This window comes from Felis catus, chromosome D3 (genome assembly GCF_018350175.1).
Source record: "Felis catus isolate Fca126 chromosome D3, F.catus_Fca126_mat1.0, whole genome shotgun sequence".
NCBI classification, from domain to species: Eukaryota; Metazoa; Chordata; class Mammalia; order Carnivora; family Felidae; genus Felis; species Felis catus.
In genome coordinates, this window is record NC_058379.1 from 56,031,107 (window position 1) to 56,053,052 (window position 21,946).

At 41.3% G+C, this 21,946-nt stretch overlaps 1 protein-coding gene across 34 annotated transcripts in view; it reads left to right on the forward strand.

The window, feature by feature from the left end:
- DTNA (dystrobrevin alpha) overlaps nt 1-21,946 on the forward strand; it is a 355,973-nt gene that overhangs the window by 147,032 nt on the left and 186,995 nt on the right. For all 34 annotated transcript variants that reach the window (XM_019815144.3, XM_023241871.2, XM_019815145.3 and 31 more), the window contains exon 2: nt 21,167-21,297. The gene's annotated coding sequence lies outside the window, so the exon portion shown is untranslated. The remainder of the gene's footprint in view (nt 1-21,166; nt 21,298-21,946) is intronic.

Sequence of the window (21,946 nt, forward strand, 5' to 3'; positions counted from 1 at the left end):
TCATATATATCTTATGAGCTATAGTAGTCGAAACCACAAAAGTTATTTAAGGTGTAGACACAAAATTTTTGTAAAGAAGGTAGATTTTATTTATATGTAATTGTATTTATGATTTCATTTTCTTATAAGCAATGCCTTCCTCATAATATTACTATGAGGGTTGAGTGACATGATGTTTGGAAAGTAATCAGCACAGAACTTGGCATGGTAGGCGCTCAATAAATGTTAACAATCGTTGTTACTTGATCTTTATAACATTTTAATGACCACACACCATTACCAACCACTTTGATTTTTTTTTAAGTTTATTTATTTATTTTGAGAGAGAAAGAGAGCACAAGCTGAAGAGGGGAAGAGAAGAGTAGGAGAAAGAGAGAATCTCGAGCAGGCTCCACACAGTCTGCACAGAGCCCGATGCAGGGCTCCTACTCACAAACTGTGAGATCGTGACCTGTGCCGAAGTCAAGAGCCATACACTTAACCGACTGATCCACTCAGGCGCCCGCCATTTTGATTTTTTAAATCCTTATTTACTAATAGAGGGTATGATCAACATTCCTAACACCATCTCCGGTCTTGTCTGAGTCACTCAGTCAACAAACACATTGACTAAGTATTCTAGGAATTGATACTAGGTATTAGGGATGTAGCCACCAAAAAGACAAGGTCTGCGCATTCAGAGAGCCTACCACAAACAGGGAAACTAGTGATTACAGGGAATCACAGGGAATTACAGTAAGGTGCAGTGAGAAGTATAGGATCAGTGGGAGAGCATAGAAGGGGGAGCTAACCAGTACAGGGGGCTGGTAGGCTTCCTGGAAGAAGTGATGGTAAAGCTGACACCTGGAGGTAAGTAGGAGTCAGCCAGACAGATGGGGAAAATGAAGGACAAACATGGAGTGATTGCCAGAGGACTAGTGTGTGTGATGCTTGAAGGTGAGAGAAAATGCTGTGTATTGAGGAACGGGAAGAAATCCAGCATGAATGGAGAGGGAAATAACAGAAAGAGAAGGCTGGAGATGTGGGCAGGCACCAGACCTCAGAAAGCCTTGGGATTTATGTCAAGGAATATGGACTGTATCCTGTAGTGGCTGCAAAATGAGTGGTCGGTCAGTCCTCTTCATCCACCTGATACAATCCAGGCTGCTTAATCCCTCCACCTTTTCAAGCCCCCTTCCCATTATGACCCCACATGAGTTTGCATATTTCCTCGCCTGGAATGCCCTTCCTCACAGTCTGTAGTTCAATCAAGGAAGCATGTCTTGAGTAACGGGCCTGTGCCAGGCATTATGAGCCTTCATCCCTCCAATACCTTTCACTCACTCAGGCTATAAAATATTTTTTAAGCACCAACATGTACAGGGAGCTGTGCTACTTTTAAATGACATTTCTTCTGTGAGGGCCCCCAGGTGCTCCAATTGGAATAATCTCTTCCATTTTTCTTCATCCTTTAAAATCCTAATATTCTAAATCAATCTCTCGTCTGGCTCTTGCCACTTTGGATACTGCGTTCCAGCTAATTCCGTCATGAGTCTGAAACCTCTACAAGATGTCTGTGTTGTCGGGGACAGAGTCCAGGTCCAATGTACCATTGCCTGAGTCCAGGAGCGGCAATGACCCACGTTGCCAAGCACAGCAACTAAATTATTTGTTTCAAAGTGATTAAACCCGAATCCAGTTCAATTTCTCAAAAAAAAAAAAATCACTGCTTATTACAAGATCCCAAGATTTACATAAAAACCCCATGAGGGGGGGCGCCTGGGTGGCGCAGTCGGTTAAGCGTCCGACTTCAACCAGGTCACGATCTCGCGGTCCGTGAGTTCGAGCCCCGCGTCAGGCTCTGGGCTGATGGCTCGGAGTCTGGATCCTGTTTCCGATTCTGTGTCTCCCTCTCTCTCTGCCCCTCCCCCATTCATGCTCTGTCTCTCTCTGTCCCAAAAATAAATAAACGTTGAAAAAAAAAATTAAAAAAAAAAACAACCCATGAGGGAATAACATGTTATGAAGGATTACACACCTAAAGTACTTGAAACTGTATCACCACCTCTACCTTTAGCTCTGTACTATGCATTTACTCCTGCTTTTTGTATATTCTTACTATCATGGTAAATCAGAAATGAAGAAAAATGAGTAGACTTCTACCTGTGGATTGCTAAAAATAAAATTCTGCCTCACCTTTAGCTTTTCCATTTTATAGCTCTCTACATGAATTTACAGCTAGCATTTTTCATGGTTACTTCTGTATTTCCTAGGCACACCAGTGGTACTTCTGGCAGGTTCTGTGATTCACAGTGGCTACTAAAGTTGAATCCTGATTGTCTCCACAGTGAATACTATAGTTGAGGCTTAATTCTCTCCCGTGTGTTAGTGGTCTATTTGAGTAAAAGGACAAGGAAAAACCACTTAGCCCTAGGGAATTTTTATTTTTTTAATGTTTATTTATTTATTTTCAGAGACACAGAGAGGGGTGGGGGAGAGGGAGAGAGAGAGAATCCCAAGCAGGCTCAGCGCTGTCAGCTGAGAGCCTAACATGGGGCTCCATCGCACGAACCGTGAGATCATGACCTGAGCCAAAATCAAAAGTCAGATGCTTAATCAACTGAGCCACTCAGGCGCCCCAACCCTAGGGAATTTTTAAATACCAATGACAAAATTTTGCTGAGATAGCAGACAGTTTTGTATGGGAGACCCACAGTACATGTCTTCAGATACATTGCCCACTTCAGCCTGCTTGCCCCCACCCATTTGAGCTTTATTTGAAATTGCATGAAACGTTTTGAGGACTTTCCTTGTGGGCTCTCAGAAGGCCATTTCAGATAACCTCCTATAGCTAACATTTAGAGTATCCTTCCCAGGGGAAGTTTTGGGTAGGGTGGAGCCTTACCAAGGAACTGGATTTAGTTATAGGCTTGTGGAGACTCAGTCTTTAACCTGGTCACCGTACTCAATTTTCTTTTCTATGATCGGACAACAATCTTTCAGCTGGATTGGTGATACTCTTAAATAGCTGATATAATAGAGCTGCTGCTGATTGACAGGGAGGAGATTTTCACTTAAGAAATGACACTCTGGAGGGGTGCCTGGGTGGCTCAGTTGGTTAAGTGTCTGATTTCGGCTCAGGTCATGATCTCCTGGGTTTGGGAGAAAGCTCCCTGCATCTGACTCTGTGCTGACAGCTTGGACGGAGCCTGGAGGCTGCTTCGGATTCTATGCCTCCCTCTCTCTCCGCTCCTCCCCTGCTCATGCTCTATCTCTCTCTCTCAAAAAATAAATAAACATTAAAAAATTTTTTTAATGAAATGAAATGACACTTTGGAAATGTCCCATGCCCAGCTTCTATTTAGTTACTTGTCTTTCCTTATCCTGTTTATAATAATCCTAGAGCAGTTACTAGTCATTGAGTGAGAGCTATGTGCCGGGTACATACAATATATTATCGAAGTCGATCTTCCAGATTACTCTAGGGCAGCACTATTGTTTTCCTTACGATCAAGATGAGGAGATACCTGTAGAGAAAAATAAGTCATAGCTGTAATTCTCTGCTCTTGGTCACTAAGCTGTACTTCTTTCTGGCTCTTGCTATTATAGATTCAGAGCACACACATTAACTTCACTATCGGCTAGAACAAAGCTGAGTTGTGGAAGTTAATTTCCTGGACACGTTCTGAAAACAAACCTCACGCTCTGAACCCAAAATTCAGATTTTCGAACTTACCTTTCCACATAGGATAATTTTCCACCATGTATGTATTTTCAAAGTTAACTGTAAAACTTCAAAAGAAGAAAAAATACACAGCAATAACAATGTTGAGAAATTCTTTTGCTGATCTATATGTACTTTTTTCTTCAGAACCCTGTAGCCTACTGACAGCATACGATACTCTATTATTCAGCCAGGCAGAAGAGAAAACCCCAATCTCAGCAGGCAGGCAAATAAAAGTATGGGCTTAAAGGTGGCCGTGCCACCTTGGACACGCCCACGCACAGTCTTTTCTGGGTCAGTTATCGGAAATCATTGCCTCCTTCTGTGTTACACAATTGATGGTACTTTGGAGTAAGGGGAAGATGACCATCACCCTATCATAATACAGATCATTCCCACCCACCAGCACCTCCTCTCCCCTCCCCCACACCACCATTCCCCTGCCTGAAGATGCTCAGAGTCGTGCTTGCTTGACTTTAGTAAAGGCAAATGCGGTTACAGCCATAGCTATGCAGACAAGTGGTTTTGAGTATTATGTTCATCTTTATTAACTATTATCAAATGAGAAGGAAGAGCTCTTAGATATATTAGCAGACTGTTGCACACTTGGCCCATTCAGCTGTCAATTTCCTTGTGTGTTTCCATTTTTCATCACAGAAATGTTAGCTACTCAGGTTAAATTATGTTCTCTTTTCTATAGGTACTTAGGTTTACTATTAAAAAAATAATAATAGATAAATTTTTCTGGAAGTCAGATTGCCTGAGTGTTTTCCTAATCAAAGAACTTGATGCATTTGAGTATAATAAAACTCATTTTGTTGAAGGGTGAATGGGCTGGTCTTTCCAGGAGTCTTACAGTCTTGCCATAGAGTAGGCAGACTATTTGAGAAAAAAAGCCAATATTCATACATACACAGAAATTGAATCATCATTTTAACTCATTCTCAAACCTATCAGCTTTCACATGCTACCTTTAAATGAGCAAATGAGAGCAGTGTTACACATATATGCACATACACACATACCTGTATATTAATACACACATGCAGAGTAATATTTAACTGTCAACGATTTCTCTTACTGTTGATGAAAAGAATCGAGTTTTAGGAACGGATTTATGTTCTCAGCAGTAATTCTGTGGTTTGGGAAATCCCACTAGAGGACAGCTTATCTCATTACTGAACTTTAACAATTTATAAGTTCTTTTTATGAAGTTTTAGTTATAAGTTCTTCTTATTTCTTTATTTAAACATACCCCAGCCATGATTTTATTGTCAGACTTTAATATTGCAAGCACCAGCAGTAAGCACAGACTGTCAATCCTAGCAAAGGTGAAGTAAGCCGTGCATTAATGCAATTTATCTTAGGTAAGCCAATGAAGATCGTATGGTTTGGATTTTATCTTCTGCACATTGCCCTGCTAGAAATCACGTTTGGGGGCTCTTACTTTAAACGTCTGAGAATTGTACCCTTTTACTTCTTTGGTTAATGGGATGGGGTGCTGGAAGGACTTGAGATGAGCCTCCAGTCGCCACTAAGCCCTTTCTTCCTAAACTTCCAGGTCAGCGAGCAATCTCAAGGTGCTTTTTTCTCTCATGTCCAAATGTCCCAAACCTGTCAAGTTCTCCAAATCATGTTTTACAGATGTCAGGGCCTTCGGTGGTGTGTGTGGTTTTTCTTTGTTTGGCTTCTCTGAAGGGGTTTCATTAACAATCATAAAATCTTAGAATTTATAGGATTTCTTATTTCTATACTTTTTAGTAATAAACTCTAAAGTAAAGAGAAGAGAAAAATTGACTTTTAGATGTTGAAATGTTTTGTTCAATTACTGTAATACAGTCATCTAAAACTTGAGTGGCATTAAGACAGTCTAGTTTATATAATCTTTCATATTTGCAAATTTTTACTCAACATCTTTTTAGTCCCAACCGTTGGAATGAGACAATATAAGGGAGCTGTTCTACAAATGCGATAAGCCTGTCCTAGTGTACCTAAACTTTTCTCGCTTTTGTGTACTCCCCAAATAGAGGCACTTTTTCATTGCTCAGAAATGCTTGTCACGAATTTAGATTAAAAAAAAACAAATCTGTCAAGAGGTAAAATGTGATGGGGCGCCTGGGTGCCTCAGTTGGTTAAGTGCCCAACTCTTGGTTTTGGCTCGGGTCATGATCTCAGGGTCCGTGAATTCAAGCCCAAGATGAGTTCCGTGCTGACAACGCGAAACCTGCTTGGGATTCTCTCTCTCCCTCTCTCTCTGCCCCTTCCCCACTCATGCTCTTTTTCACACAATAAATAAAAACTTAAAAAGAAAAAAAGAAGATGTGATATCAATCAAATTCCTGTCATTGTCTAAACTGAAAAGATTTTTTAAAAACCAGTTACCTTAAAGAATATAAAAGTGTTTATCTAGTTTTCATCCCTTATGGAAATGTTCATGTTGTGACACTCAATGCAACACTCATTCTTTTTTAGATGAGAAATCATATATATGACAAACGATTAAAATACAAACCTTTCATTTTTCTTTAAAATAGTCCATAACTTTAAACGAATATACTCCATTTCACATATATCCATTTAGAAATGGAAGAATTCTAGAAAGAGATTTTAGGGGAGCATGATGAGTCACTCTCCAATAGAAGTCCCCCCAGAGACCCGAGTTTCTGAATTGGAAGGACAAAATCAGCTTATTTATTTAGGAAGGAGTAAAGACACTACATAGTTCTAATGAAGAAGCATATGAGGAACCTCACCTTTTCTTCCAGCTAGTTTAGGAGCCAGGAACACCTTTTTATTGTGTTGTATTAATTATTTTGTTTTATTATTGGGGACAGAATACTTGGTGTTCAGAATACACCATTCATCGGGCAGCCATTCAGAATGGCCCAGCCACCGTGCATGAAATCTCTGCTCAGCTGTTTTGCAGCTCTGTGCATAAAAATTGAAGTTAATAGTTAAAGTTAAAACAGATAAAAGAGAGTTTTAAGGATAAGACATGGGTAAGTTTAGAACCCCAACATTTGTTCGACTCCAGGACGCCGAAGTCCTCTAAGGAGTTGAGGCTAAGAAGAAGATGAAATAAGCCAGGGATGGAATGGATTCAAGGATTGAAGCTCAAAAAAGAGAGAGCAGCAGGTACAGGAGAAATGTTGCCAAGAGCCTCTCGATACTGCTGGAATAAGGGGGGAGGATAGTCCAGGAACAGTGCCAAAGCGTAAGAAACACGTCCAGACCAATCGAGCTAGTACCATTTTTCACTGATTGACTTAAATAGCCAAACTGGCATCTAGATTTTGCTTTTATCAAAATTCTTATTAAATAAAAGCTGTAGCTCAGTGTGTTACAGTACAATTTGACCATCACAGTCATTCTGGAGAGCATGCAAGTCTCAAACAGATTGAAAGTTCAAGAAGCATTACCAATTCATTTTTCCGGAGCTCATGTTGTTCTTCCCTAAACAGTGATAAAGGAAAGACAATTCTCGGCATCTTCAGCTGTGCCCTTTCATTCTTAGCAAGGAGGCCAGAATTAAATGAACTATGACAAATGCCCTTTCACCCCTGGACCCAAAGTTGCAGCCAATTGGCAATTCAGGGTGAGACATCTTTCAGTGCTATGGGCTGTCTTGTACCTATTCTTTGGCATAGAGAACTGGGATCTCCAATATCAGCACCGTAAATGCAATTATGAAGACGGTTTTTCAACTGCATCACTACTGTGGCCCCTCTTTCTCTCCCTTCGTGTGTGTGTGTGTGTGTGTGTGTGTGTGTGTGAGAGAGAGAGAGAGAGAGAGAGAGAGACTAGAAGGAGATGATATCAGATTTCTTCTAAAGCACTTGCCAATTGAAATATAATGCCAGCCACATATATAATTTAAAATTTTCTAGTCGCCACATTAAAAAATAAAAACAGGTAAATAATTTAAATCCATTCTACTTAACCCAATACACCGAAAGTATTATCATTTTGACATGTAATCAATATGAGTAGTTGTTACTAAGATATTATTCATTCATGTTTTATAGGTTATATTTGAAATCCGTGGTCTGTTTTACGTTTAACATCATGTCTCAGTTTGGATTAGGCACATTTCAACTGAAAAAGCTACATGTGGCCAGTAGCTACTCCACTGGACAGCCCTGATCTAAAACATGACGCCCTCTTAACCAACAATATCCCATTTGAAATGCCTCGCTTCTGATATCTTAGCTATTTGAATATGTTTTCCTTCACAGAAGAAATCCATGCGTACAAATATTTTAATCTAGATTCTAACACACACACACACACACACACACACACATGAACACATACACAAACATCTGAGTTTTAATGACCTATCCCAATTTTCTTCTACAAAAGTATGAAAAATAAAATATTTCCTCTCCCCGGTGCTTTCTGAGGGAGCATGTGTACCTATTATCTTGCACATTAATGGGTTACCGTATTTCGTGTTGTCACAGCTGCTGACTCATTGCCCATGAATGGCTCGGCTGCCCGTGGTGATTGTTTGACAGAATGCCAATAACGCCTGCCTACAGCTTCTGAAAAGCTGACCTTGTAACAACATCCACATTCTTTTGGTTGCTTTTGCTGACATACTCTCAATTCAAAAACTGTTTTTAAAACAAAAGTATAATAAAGTATTGAGCTTCTAAAAGCAATTGTATTTCAGGTCATTAAATTATCTGAGTGTGTCAAGGAGGGCAGAACAGCAAGGAAATGAGTATTCAGAGGGATCCATCCTTGAAAGTTGACATTTGAGTTGCAGGCACATAATACTTGGGGACAGTGTTCTAAGACAACATGGGTATCCAGATGAAACAAGGCTGTCATGGGATATGTTTTTCAACTTTATCAAGAATCTTTATTAGCCCTGTAATAATAGTTACTGACTTATTTAACATTCTACTTCATTTTTTTCAAAATTGCAAAATTGATCCCATCTCCCAGCCTAAAATGCTCTCCTCAAGTTTAGCTTCTAAGCAAAGGGGTATAATAAGATGTTCTCCATTAATTAATAAGTGCTAAGCTGCTATTAAATACTTAAAACTGGGATCAAATTAGCCAGTGACTAATAGATACTGCTCTAGCTAGTGGGTAAGATGATCCTTCACACTGTAGTCATCTATATATGTCTATACAACCTTATCTGCACTAGCATTAAAATTACCATATGATTCACATCTCACACAGAATAGCCAAAGTCGGCTTTGCTGATTTTAGTGAGTTTCGCATACTTGGGAGCTGAACTATGTGTGTTCAGCTAGTTGTTTTTGGCACTTTCTGACCACTAGGGGGAGATCGAGGCTCCTCTCTACCCTCTGTTACCACCCTTGAACCCCCAGTGAATGGTGATGGAGGTGAGTCAAATGCCAAGTTTATTGGCACCTGAGATGGGAGGGAAATGCAATCATTACCTTTGAAGAAACCCAAAATTTGGCAACCTGCAAACCGTGCAGACGTGTTTCGTGTGTCCTGTCCAGTTGGAGGCAACGTTTATAAATTTGAAGGGTTCGTGTAAAAATCTGGATTTCCATCCTGAACATGAAAATAAGATGTGGCCGTCCTGAGCCCCTGCTTCTACGTAGCACAGCCAGAGGGAGGTGCTGTCCTTAAACAGGGCACACACTCTTCATTTCAACTCCATGACTACCGTTCTCTTATTTTTCCCAACACTGAAACCAAATATCATATGCCACGTATAAATAAGCTTGCATTGTTGTTTTCTTATTATAAAAAGCTTGGGTTTTTTTACTCCAGTCACTACCAAAAGTGACAAAAATAAAAAGAGACCAAGAAAATCTCTTACAATTTCAAGGAAAGTAAGACAGCATATTTCTTTGGGGGTAGTAAAACATATGCATAGAAGTAAACTATGCAGGCACGGGGTGCCTTGACTTATACGAACCTGTTTCCCCATTTATATCACTTATACGGGCCTATGAGCTTAGAGTTTTACAGCACTTAGTCTCTGCCAAAGTACTGTTTGTTCGAGTACAACATCCATGCACACATGTGTGCACATGTACACACACATACACACACTTTGCCCTTTGTTGAAGTAAATCCCCTCCTTTTCCCTTTTCTCCTTACTATCCATTTCCTTGAATTCAGTTTTCTCCATGAAACGGTAAAATCTAGAGGACTGAGACTAGGGCAAGTGTAAGCATTCTAGGGAAAGACATATCTCAAGTGCTTGTTCTATAGGGTCTTTGGCAAAAGGGGTCCTTTTGACCTAGCTTTCTGATCGTAGTGCAAACCACTGGTATTATCTGCTTCCCACCCATGATAAGGGATTGGGAGATCATGGGTCCCAGTCAAAATACCATCTCTCATTTGTCACCACCAACTCTAGCTGCCAAGAAATAGCTCCCATGATTGACTACACAAGGATTTGTAAAATCAGCATATGAAGGGCAAATCTTTGCCTTAACGTAGTGGGAGGAAAGAACATATCTGCCTGCAGTTTGTACTCACAGAGGAAATGTAGAAATAAAGTTGGATTGCTGTAGCATAAACAAATTCCAACAAGTACAGCTTATGTAAGGATTTACCCACTTCATTGCTTCTTGATCTTCAAACCAAGAGGTAATATGGGGCGCCTGACCGGCTCAGTCGGTTGAGCGTCCGACTTCAGCTCAGATCATGATCTCATGGCTCGTGAGTTCGAGCCCTGCATCAGGCTCTGTGCTGACAGCTCACAGCCTGGAGCCTGCTTCAGATTCTATGACGCCCTCTCTCTCTGCCCCTCCCCCACTCACGCGTGGCCTCTCTCTCTCAAAAATAAATAAAAACATCAAAAAAAACCCCACAAGAGGTAATATAAATATTAGCAATAATAGTTAACATCTGTCGCGTTTGCTGTGTGTCAGGTGCTGTACTAAGTGGTCTCCTTTAATCTTTGAAAGAACCCTATGAGGTAAGATCTGTTATTCCAGTTTTATAAGCGTGGCACATGAGGCTTCGAGTGGCTATATAACTTGCCCAATATCACAGAGATTGAGTCTGTCCAATCACAGAGGCTTCGCTCAGCCTCCTTACTATATTCCCTTTCTTTTAGGGCAATGGTTCTCAGAGAAAAATCCCCAAGACACTTCAGGGGATCCTTGAGGTCAAACTATTTAATAATAACTCTAACATACTATTTGCAATTTTCACTATGTGGACATTCGCACTGATGACACGGAAGCAATGGTGGGTAAAACTTACTGTAACCTTATTACAATCAAGGCAGCAGCCACAGCGTGCCCTGGTAGTAATTATATTCTTCGGTGCCACGCACTTACAGTAAAAAAAGCAAAGCAAGCATCAGCTACAGCAACAAAATCTAATTAAATCTTGAAACTCAAGTACACCTCTTTTTAATATTCTGTGTGAGGAACGGGGAAGTGTACATAAAAAGCTCTTGAAATATATTAAGAGACAATGGCTGCCTCCAAGTAAAATTGTGTGGCGTGCAAACTGAACTAGCTGCTCCTTTTATAGAACAACATGTTTACTTGAAAGAACAACGGGCAGACAGACTATGGTTATCCAGACATGGTACTTGGCACGAATTTCCTTGAAAATGAATGAAGTGAGCCCGTCACTTCGGAGAAAACTAAGAGTATTTTCTGATAATGATAAAATTCAAACTTTAAAGTAAAACTTAGAATTTTGGGAGGGGCGCCTGGGTGTCTCAGTCGGTTAAGCGTCCAACTTCAGCTGAGGTCATGATCTCACGGTCCCTGAGTTCGAGCCCCGCGTCGCGCTCTGTGCTGACAGCTCAGAGCCTGGAGCCTGCTTTGGACTCTGTGTCTCCCTCTCTCTCTCTCTCTCTCTCTCTCTGCCCCTCCCCCACTCAAACTGTGTGTGTGTGTGTGTGTGTGTGTGTGTGCGCGCGTGTGTCTCTGAAACATAAATAAATGTTAAAAAAAAAAAAAAAGAATTTTAGAAAGCTTGCACTTGCCCCTGTATGCTTGACAGCTTCCCAAAACCTAAAAGACTTCCCTGATGAGATTGATGGCAGTATTAACAAATAGGACTTTTTGTCATTAAAACTGAAAAGCATCAACATTTGGAAGATGTGTATAACTCAGTGAGCCAATACTTCCCTACTAATCGCTGTTATAAAATCATACAAGAGTAAAAAGCTCTATACAAAATACAAGACCGATAATGAATTTTAGTGTAATGGACTATGCGAAGTTCATCGATATGGCTCAGTTTCCACACTGCAACTCACCTTTAAGAAGCAATTGCTTGTTGAGTTTCCGTGTCTTTTGAAGAAAACTATCCAGTCATCTGAAAGACTATCAAATACTACCTTTTTTTTTTATTTTTTTTCAACGTTTTTTATTTATTTTTGGGACAGAGAGAGACAGAGCATGAATGGGGGAGGGGCAGAGAGAGAGGGAGACACAGAATCGGAAACAGGCTCCAGGCTCCGAGCCATCAGCCCAGAGCCTGACGCGGGGCTCGAACCCACGGACCGCGAGATCGTGACCTGGCTGAAGTCGGACGCTTAACCGACTGCGCCACCCAGGCGCCCCCAAATACTACCTTTTCAAACTGCACACCTTTAGGGGCGCCTGGGTGGCTCAGTCAGTTAAAGCATGTGACTTTGGCTCAGGTTATGATCTCGTGGCTCATGAGTTCAAGCCCTGTGTCAGGCTCTGTGCTGACAGCTCAGAGCCTGGAGCCTGCCTCGGATTCTGGGTCTCCCTCTCTCTCTGTCCCTCCATCACGTGTGCTCTCTCTCTCTCTCTCTCTCTCTCTCTCTCTCTCTCAAAAATGAATAAATATTAAAGAAATTATTGTAAAAAACTGCAGACTTTTGTAAGTTTGGAATTTCTTCATATTCTTCAGCTGAAACAACATATTGCGATAGGTTAAATGCAGAAGCAGATGTGAAAATCCAGTGATCTTCTTTCTATTAAGCCAAACATTAAAGAGATTGCCAAACATGTGAAAACCACGCCATACTTCTCACTGTATTTTTGGTTTTGGAAAAATATTGCTATTTTATTAACAATAGATATTATTTATGTTAGATCTAATGGGTTTATCGTTGTTGTACAAATAAGTTTATAAATGTTTCTAAAATTTCTAAGCCAATTTCTAATAGGTAAATATTGATAGATATAACACACATAAACAAAAGCTCTTTGGGGTTTTCAGAACAAAAAGTCTGAGAACCTATTGTGTAGCATATAGTTATCTCTCTTTTTAACTTCCAAGTGTCATGGCACCTTACTGATACCAAATTAAATGCTGTGTCTTTTATCTTCATTTTTATAAAAGATACTTATCCCCTGTAAGTCAGATGTGAATGGCAAGCGAGGTTCTCAGTAGCCCTCAGGTGGCTACTAAGACATTTGGCACATTCAAAGCCATCAATCAAGGTAGAAATACAGCACTGAAGGGCAAACCCCGAACATCCATTCCCAGAATTAGATCCTTCTTTCTCCTTATGATTTCCAGAAAAAGTATTTCTTTGTCTAAGAAAAGACCCATCCATATGACTCACATACTCCTCTATTCACCCATGTCCTTTTTTAATGTCACTAATGTAACTGGTTTAAGGTCCTAGGAAATCTTTTTTTAATTTTGGTTTTTTCCCCCTATATCCAGTTTCATGACCTACTTCTTTCCCTCCTTCCTGGACTCCTTCCTTCCTTTCTTCTTTTTTATTTGTCTTGATCTTTACATCACGGTCAAATCAAACAAACACATTTCACGTCAAACACTTTGTATCATTAATCTCTTAGAACTGTGCAGCACTTTAGCAAATGAATGAACACAAAATATGAGCAAGATCCCGATGGTCACGTATTCCCAGGGAGATTTCAGTAGAATCTATGATATACCTGCATGTGGCTAATTAAAAGTTCATCTTCTTAAAAATTAATTGAATGAAACTTTGGCACATTTTGATTTAACCTTCCAAGTTCAATTTAATTCTCTTTTTGACCAAACTGGCAGGTATACTGTGACACAAGAGACAACAGACTGATCTTGGGTAAATAATTTTTTCCTGGGCAGCAAAAGTATGTTCATCTTTATGCCCTACTCGGAATTAATTTCAACATGGAGAATTTAAAGTTTTTTTATTTTTTTTTCAATGTTTATTTATTTTTGGGACAGAGAGAGACAGAGCATGAATGGGGGGGAGGGGCAGAGAGACACAGATTCGGAAACAGGCTCCAGGCTCTGAGCCATCAGCCCAGAGCCTGACGCGGGGCTCGAACTCACGGACCGCGAGATCGTGACCTGGCTGAAATTGGATGCTTAACCGACTGCGCCACCCAGGCGCCCCGAGAATTTAAAGTTTTAATGAGGTCTTCACTATGGAGGGCTTGTTGACTATACTGTTTTACTTGCGTGTTGTTCTACTTTATTCGTGAAAGGAGATTTTTATCTAAGAAAACCTGAGGTGCTGAAGTTTAGTGATTGTTTTTGTAAGCACATGAGACACTCCTTAGTTTGCAATTTTATTATTTTTTAAATTTTTTAATGTTGATTTATTATTGAGAGACAGAGAGACACAGAGCGTGAGGGGGGAGGGGCCAAGAGATGGAGAGACACAGAATCTGAAGCAGGCTCCAGGCTCTGAGCTGTGAGCACAGAGCCTGATGCAGGGCTCGAACTTACAAGCAGTGAGATCATGACCTGAGCCGAAGTCAGACGCTCAACCACTGAGCCACCCAAGTGCCCCTGCCATTTTATTTTTTAAAAAGATACAGTATGAGATAATCGCTCTTTTCAAATGGAATTCTGGGAAAATGACTCCTCTTTATCTGATATTTTGGGATGCATGGATGATCTTTTGTGCAATAGAGATTTCCAAACAAAAAAAACTTGAAACAAAATCATATATAGTTTATAATCCATTAATTTCATTAAAAACTCTGTGTCTGTATATGTGTGTGCAAATACATATGTGCATATATGTAATTGGAAGCAAATCTATAAAATCGTTGCAGGGATTGCCTCTGGGTAGTGTAGTGTGGGTAACATTAGCTTTCTTTCTAATTTATTACATATTCCACATTGTCTAAAAAGAAAGTTACTTTATCAAAATGACTTTGTAAGTTTCCAGCCATCTCTTGATTCATTTATATTAAACTTGTTTATTCATACATACTAGCATTTGGCTAATTATTTTTAAATGTCTTCTTTTTAAAGAGAAAACAGTTATGGCACTCAAGTGAATTCTTAGAGATTGAACTCCTCTTTGAGTAGCACAGGCCAGGTGCAGTGCAAGTCCTTAAACATACAGGGTGAGGGACATCTTTTTAAAATGCAAATGTCAGGGCACCTGGCTGGCTCAGTTGGTTAAGCGGCCAATGGCTCAGGTCATGATCTCAAGGTTCATGGGTTCAAGCCCCACGTCGGGCTCTGTGCTGACAGCTCAGAGCCTGGAGCCTGCTTAGATTCTGTGTCTCTCTCTCTCTCTCTCTCTCTCTCTCTCTGCCCCTCACTCTGTGTCTCTCTCTCTCTCTCTCAAAAATAAATGAACATTTTAATAATCAAGAAAAAAATAAAAGGCAAATATCATCTGGGTAAGCACCTGCCTTATCCTCAGAGTAAAATACAACAGAAAAAAGAAACACAAAGGCAGTTCCTCTGAAAAAACTGCTGTGCACAAAACAGAACTGAGAAATTCTTTATAAACCACTTTCTTCCTTCTCAGCACCTTTAAAACAGTGGACTGAATACCCAGCTGAACTGATGTTGACAGGCAAGTCACCATAGTTTTTATTTAAGAGGCTCTGAATGTCAGCAGGCCTCTGGCTTCACAGTGTAAAGTCATTCTACATTCACTGCTGAATGCATATGTCCATTCCTTCTGAGAGCTGTTTTGTCCAAATGTTGTTGTTCTTTCCGTTTTATCTTACTTTAGCCTAAGTGAGGAAGAATGATTTCTTAACCTTGTCTATTGGTGAAATGTCAGGAGTGAAGCTGAATACCGTGCCGTTCTCTTACACCTTCTGGAATCTCCTCTTGCCGTCTTGTTATGTGTTCTAGGGAGTGTTAAAGCAGGTGACTGAGAGGGACAGCATGGCAAGAACTCTACTTTCCCTGGATACATACCTATATTTCTTAAGTCGTGACGTACAGCCCATGTTTCTGCCACCATTAGGCTGTAATTTGAGGGAAAGAAATGACAGGTGCACACCCCCCCCTCTGAAATTAGATTAATTGCTTTGATTATTTGGACAGACGTGAAAACTTCAGAGAGACAGATGCAGCCAGTCTCAGTAGGGCTTCCCATGGGACCTAGAATCCCCTGTGGGAAGAGTCCACCAGGCTGTGTGATCTTGCCCTTCTGTGACGGGGCCACGCTGGAGCTGAACAGTTAGACTGTCCCACAGCTACAGCCTCTTGATCCTAGGAGCTTGAAGTAACAGTCTATGCCCTTAATAGGAAATATGTACAAACAGCCAAGACCTGCCTAGTTCTCAGACTAAACTCTCTGTCAATGCGAACAAATCCTTGGAACAGAGAGGGTGCCCAAAAGTGTCCCTGAGGACCATGTCTCCAGCTCTAAAGCATCCAGAAAGGCAGGGGTGCCTGGGTGGCTCAGTTGGTTAGAAGTCTGACTTCAGCTCGGGTCACGATCTGAGCCCCACATCAGGCTTTTGCTGCTGTCAGCACGGAGCTGCTTCAAATCCTCTGTGCCCCTCTCTCCCTGCCGTCCCGTGCTCATGTGTGCTTTCTCCCTCTCTCTCTCGAAAATAAAACAATAAACATAAAAAACAGGCATCCAGAAAGGCCTCTTTCCAAGCAGTCTTCTCCCTGACTCTGACCTAATATCATTGTGGCTGGGGGGATTCTCAATTCAGTCCAAGGACCACTATCCCACATCCATTTTACTGTAGCTTTCCAAGGCACTTTGACATTCTTGGGCCAATAGATCATAATCTGGTGAGATGATCAGACTAAGTTTACACCACAACCTCCTGTAGGAACCAAGTGAGAAAATGCTGAGCTTCATGTTTGCTGATTGTTCCACCACCAGTCATTTACTCAAACATTTTTTTTTTGAGTTTGTTTACTTTTGAGAGAGAGGAAGAGAGCGCATCAGCATGAGTGGGGGAGGGACAGAGAGAGAGAGGAGGAGAGTCCCAAGCAGGCTCTTGGGACAGAGCCCAAGATAGGGCTCCATCTCACAAACGGTGAGATCATGACCGCAGCCCAAATCAAGAGTCAAATGCTTAACTGACTGAGCCACCCAGGTGCCGCGTTCAAACAAATAGGAGGATTAGTATTCATCAGGATAGATGACGTGCTAAAGATGATGAAGAAATAAACAAGACAGTCTCTGCCCTCAAGTTGCACATGCTCTTACAGAGAGAAAAAGCAATCCCTGGTAATTTTACATGATCACATGTGCTGTGAGGAAGGAACTCAAAGGCTGGTGTGGAAACATCAAAGTCTGGTGGTGGAGGGCATCTAAGAATAGAGCTGGGAGGTATAGGAAGGAGATCGATGTCATATACAGAATTGAAGGAAGCTTCAGAAGGGGAATTAGGATTAACTTGTTCAACTTCAGAGGTCTAGATGGGACCAGTGGTAGAATTATAAAATGGTGTTAGGAACTGAGAGGGACTTGAGACATCCAGACCAGGGTTTGGATGGTTCTACATGGCACTCCACTGTCATTTTGGACTGGATCATTATTTTTTGTTGGGGGCTATCCTGTACATTGTGGATGTTCAACAGCATCCCTGGCCTCTATCTGCTAGATATCAGTAGCACCTACCTTCCCTCCACCACTAAAACTTTCTCCAGACATTACCAAATATCCCTGCGGTGTTATAAAATCACCCCTGGTTGAGGACCATTGCTGTCTGTTTACCATGAGAAAACTGAAACTCAGTTAACAGTAAATGACTTGCCCAACTAGTTAGTACAGAGACAAAAATAAAACCCCAACTTCTAATCATAGTTCAGTCCCCTTTCTACAACACTAGAAGATGCTGCAGGTGCCTTTCGGAATTATTTTTCTTCCCCTTCCAGCTTCTTTGTTGTTGAGAATATGGCCGATGCTGTGTTTGCAGAAGAGGGGTAGCCAGAACCCTGAGCTCCGCCTCAGCCCTGGCATGAGACCCTAGCAGGCCGTTTGTGACTATGACAACAAAGAGTCCCTCATAAAAACAACAGGACCTATTTCAGTTGTTGAGAAATTATTTGGGCAAGTAGTTGATGTTTCGCAAGTGACTTTAATCATTCTTAGCCAATATCCTTTAACAGACAATGTCAAACACAGAAAAGACCAGGTTTCTTATGTTTCTGAATGCAGTGTGGCTCTCCATGTGCACATTTCTCTGGAGCGCCATTTGTAAATCTATGGTCTTCGTCTGTAGCTGCTGCTCAGAACACAGGACCTGCCCCCTGTGACTACAGTGATCTGACTGTGGGGTCCATACCTCTGAAATCCAGTCAACTAGACTCATGGCACTGTAGTCTCCCGAGCATAACTGAAGAAGAAGAAAAGGCTACAGAATAACTGCTGGAGACCACCATCTCCAATCCTCCATTTAATATGCAGGCGATCTTTTCCCTACACAGCAATGAAAGACAAAATGCCCGCTTGGATTCTTTGTCTTTTCAGTGTGAATAAAAGCCTTTAATTCATCCAACTGAATCATTTTCAGAACGGTGCCGACGGATAGGGGTAAGAACGAGGAAATTGGATCAAATGTTGATAAGAAAAGAGAAGTCTCGGGGCGCCTGGGAGGCGCAGTCGGTTAAGCATCCGACTTCAGCCAGGTCACGATCTCGCGGTCCGTGAGTTCGAGCCCCGCGTCGGGCTCTGGGCTGATGGCTCAGAGCCTGGAGCCTGTTTCCGGTTCTGTGTCTCCCTCTCTCTCTGCCCCTCCCCCGCTCGTGCTCTGTCTCTCTCTGTCCCAAAAATAAATAAACGTTGAAAAAAAAAATTAAAATAGGGCATCCCAATTGGACAAAATACTCCTTTCTCTTGTGGCAAGGTATCGACTTCTACCTTCAATCCAGGCGGTGACTGAAGGCTTTTCAGGGAGCTAGAAGATGGAGACGGTATTTTATTTTATTTCCAGGCACTAAATGTTAATTTCTAGCCACAAGTTACTGAAACTAGAATTTGGTAGCTGACATAGAATTTAAGGAAGAATTTGAAGAGAGAAAGGTACTGGTTTTTATTCCCACCCAGTGTTCACGTGAGACTTTTGCTTTGCAAGTGTCCAGGGGGCCGCAGCAAGAGGAGAGAGAAGGATGGATGCCTTTAATTCAGTGGCACTTTGGGAGACTGCCACCCTCAGGCTCAGAGTAGAAAGAATTATAGATACTCAGCTCTGTGTACTCTGAAGTAGTCGCGGGGGGGATAGAAGCCAAGGAGGGTAAGGAGAGGGCTGCCTCCAGACTCGACGTCTGCTTTTGATCACTGCCCAGGTGAGACATATAAGCTGAAACAGGGCCATTTCTAGTGGAGGGGGAAGAGCAAACACGAATGCCAGCTTCCAATCAAGGTATCATTCAAGTTGCAACTTTTGTTGGAGTCATAGATCTCAATGAAGGCGTGCAACCTGAGCTGCCCTGCGGGGTACTTTAACACGGCATCTCCCTCTGAGCATAGTCTCGTCTCCCTCCTAGTCTCTTGCAGTCTAGAATAATCCAGAGAACGTGGACAAAAACCAAAAATGCAAGACATCTTTTCCCCAGATTGCCAGGTGGCGGTCCAAAAACCAGCAGCATGATCCCAAGAAGTCCCCAGGCCAATACAATACCAAGGGATTTCTTGAGTGACTCTGTATTGCCAGATATAGCTAGATGTAAGTTCACCTAAGTGTATAAACTCTATTATACACATATATGTAATACATATATATACACACATTATATAGCCTTACAAAAAAGTGTTTAAGATTGTGCAGGGTTTCCATTTATTTCCTGATCCTGGTGCTTGGAGAGCTCATTCATGAGGTTGAGAGAACATTTGTAATATGTAACTTATTCCCAGATGCATTGGTCTAATTCACCAGAAACCCCAATTAAAAAAAAAAAAGTAGCATGTACTTTAAGAAAACAAACAAACAAAAATGTTTGAAAGCACTACTGTTGTAATAATACATTTAACTCAAAGAATGCCAAGTATGTACCAAGAATCCAAGTATAGGGAAAGATGACTGGGGTCTAATATGACACAGAACAAGGGTTAATTGGATAGTGAACATGTCTTTATCTCCTGTGAAATAAATCTCATGCAATAATGAATACATCTGAAAACTTAGATTACAGCAAGGGGGAGTTATTGTATAGAATTTTCTCTAGGAACCTAGAAGCATAGCATCCTAGAAACCATGAGAGCTAAAATAATTACTGTAATCCTTTTTGATAACTGGGTTTGAAGAAGTTACTTGGGAGGGAAAGTGTAAGCGTGGAACTGGAGACAGAGGGTACCTTTCTTTCTCCCATCTGGGGTGCGAAGGTAGGCTCCTGTCCCTTCCTTTTCTACCCCACTGTCATCAGACGCCTTCTCCCCTTTATTTTCTACCATCTCCACCCTCCCCACTGCTTTCCTTCATCTGAACATGGACTTTCCTGAGCTTCAGCTTCCTGCCGCTTCAAGCTGTCCAGCACCTGGGGTGGTAACATCCAGCCTGTAAGTTGGTAAGGAGATGGAGAAAGGGAAGAAGAAAGATTGGTGAGAGAGACTAGCTGATGGCAGATGGTGAGAGAGTGCCTGAGTCACCACCGGGGAATCTTCTGGGAAGTGCCATCTAGAACCTCTCTCTTTTCAGTTCTTTTCTGTGAGTTTTCCCAGAAGGCACAAGACTGGAAAATCATTCAGCTTTGTGAAGAAATATTAACAGGCAATTTTATGAACTATTTGTTATTTATGTTATCGCTACATAACCTAATAAATCATACGGATCATTAAATAATGTCAGGTTGCCCTTGCGGTAGTCTTCTCTTGTAGACATTCTACTTGTGATGTGATTGCTCAGGCTTAAACCACTCGAGGAAATGCTCATCTGAGGACTCTGACCTCAGCCCTAATTTCCTTGGCTTTGGTAGAAATTATGGTGACACAATATTCCAGAAAACTGCCTACTTGGAAAACCCAGAAGATTCCATGTTTTCGCATTTCTGGGTTTGTAATCAACTAACAACAGAGAAGTATGTCGGGAGCGCAAGGTTCAAAGCCACTCTCTGTTACTAACCAGCTTCTTAATCTTGGACGGTCGCTTCGCCCTCCTGGGCCTCACCCTCCTCATCTGTAAAGTGTCTTCTGGCACCAGCGTCCATTTTTCTAAATATTGCTTAGAGTAAATGAAAACCAAGACTCTGAGTTTGAGTATTACAAAGCATTACTAGTGTATGACGGGATTTGAAAAATACCGCCTGTTGTAGATATGCCCATTCTGGCTTCTTGTTTGCAGGAAACGTGCAAGTGTAAGTTACCTAGCTAAACAAAAGCATGTTTTCTCATTGCAGGTAAATGAAGATTTACCGACCCCTGGATGAAGTGCTCGGAAAGTCTTTAAATGCCATAGTCAACTGCCATTTCAAAGAAGAGAAACTAGATGGTTTTGGAAAGTTCATGCTGTTTCTTCATTGAATTTTAGGTGAGTGCATCTGAAACAAAGACTTTAAGATGGACATTGAACTATTTCCCCTTAAGTGCTTCTCTCCTTTGCGTGAAAAGAAAACGGTGTTAAGTGTTATCCATGTTCTGTACTGTTAGTGAGGTGCCACACAGTCAAAGACTTGGTTTCTGTGCTTTTTGTGGCTTTGTTACTGTTAGAAGTCGCCGGAAGTGTGAGGTGTGAGGTACAGATGCCCTAACATTCTTCCTGGTTCCTATGAAGCAAATGCCTCCTACGCCATTCTACTCTGAAGGTCATAATTTTTTAAATATACACAAGTACTTAGTTTCAGAGTAATAAGCCAGAATAAGACAAAACTGTGTTCTAAAGGCATAAACTGGGGGAAAATTTCATGATGGTAGTGACAGTTTGATCATTAACAAGTCTGTGTGTGAGAGACAAGGCTAACATTTCACAGGCTGCCCTGGGGAGATTTTATACTGCTTAAATTAAAGTAGGACATGGTTTAGGTTAGGTGCAGTTTCTGAACTGCTGTGTATGATTAAGCACACACACGTGCTCACACACATTAAGCTTTGTTTTGCTTGGCCATAAAATGGATGGATACAAATATTTTTTACATCATCATTCATATCTACCCTTCCATGCTATGAAAGACAAAGGCTTG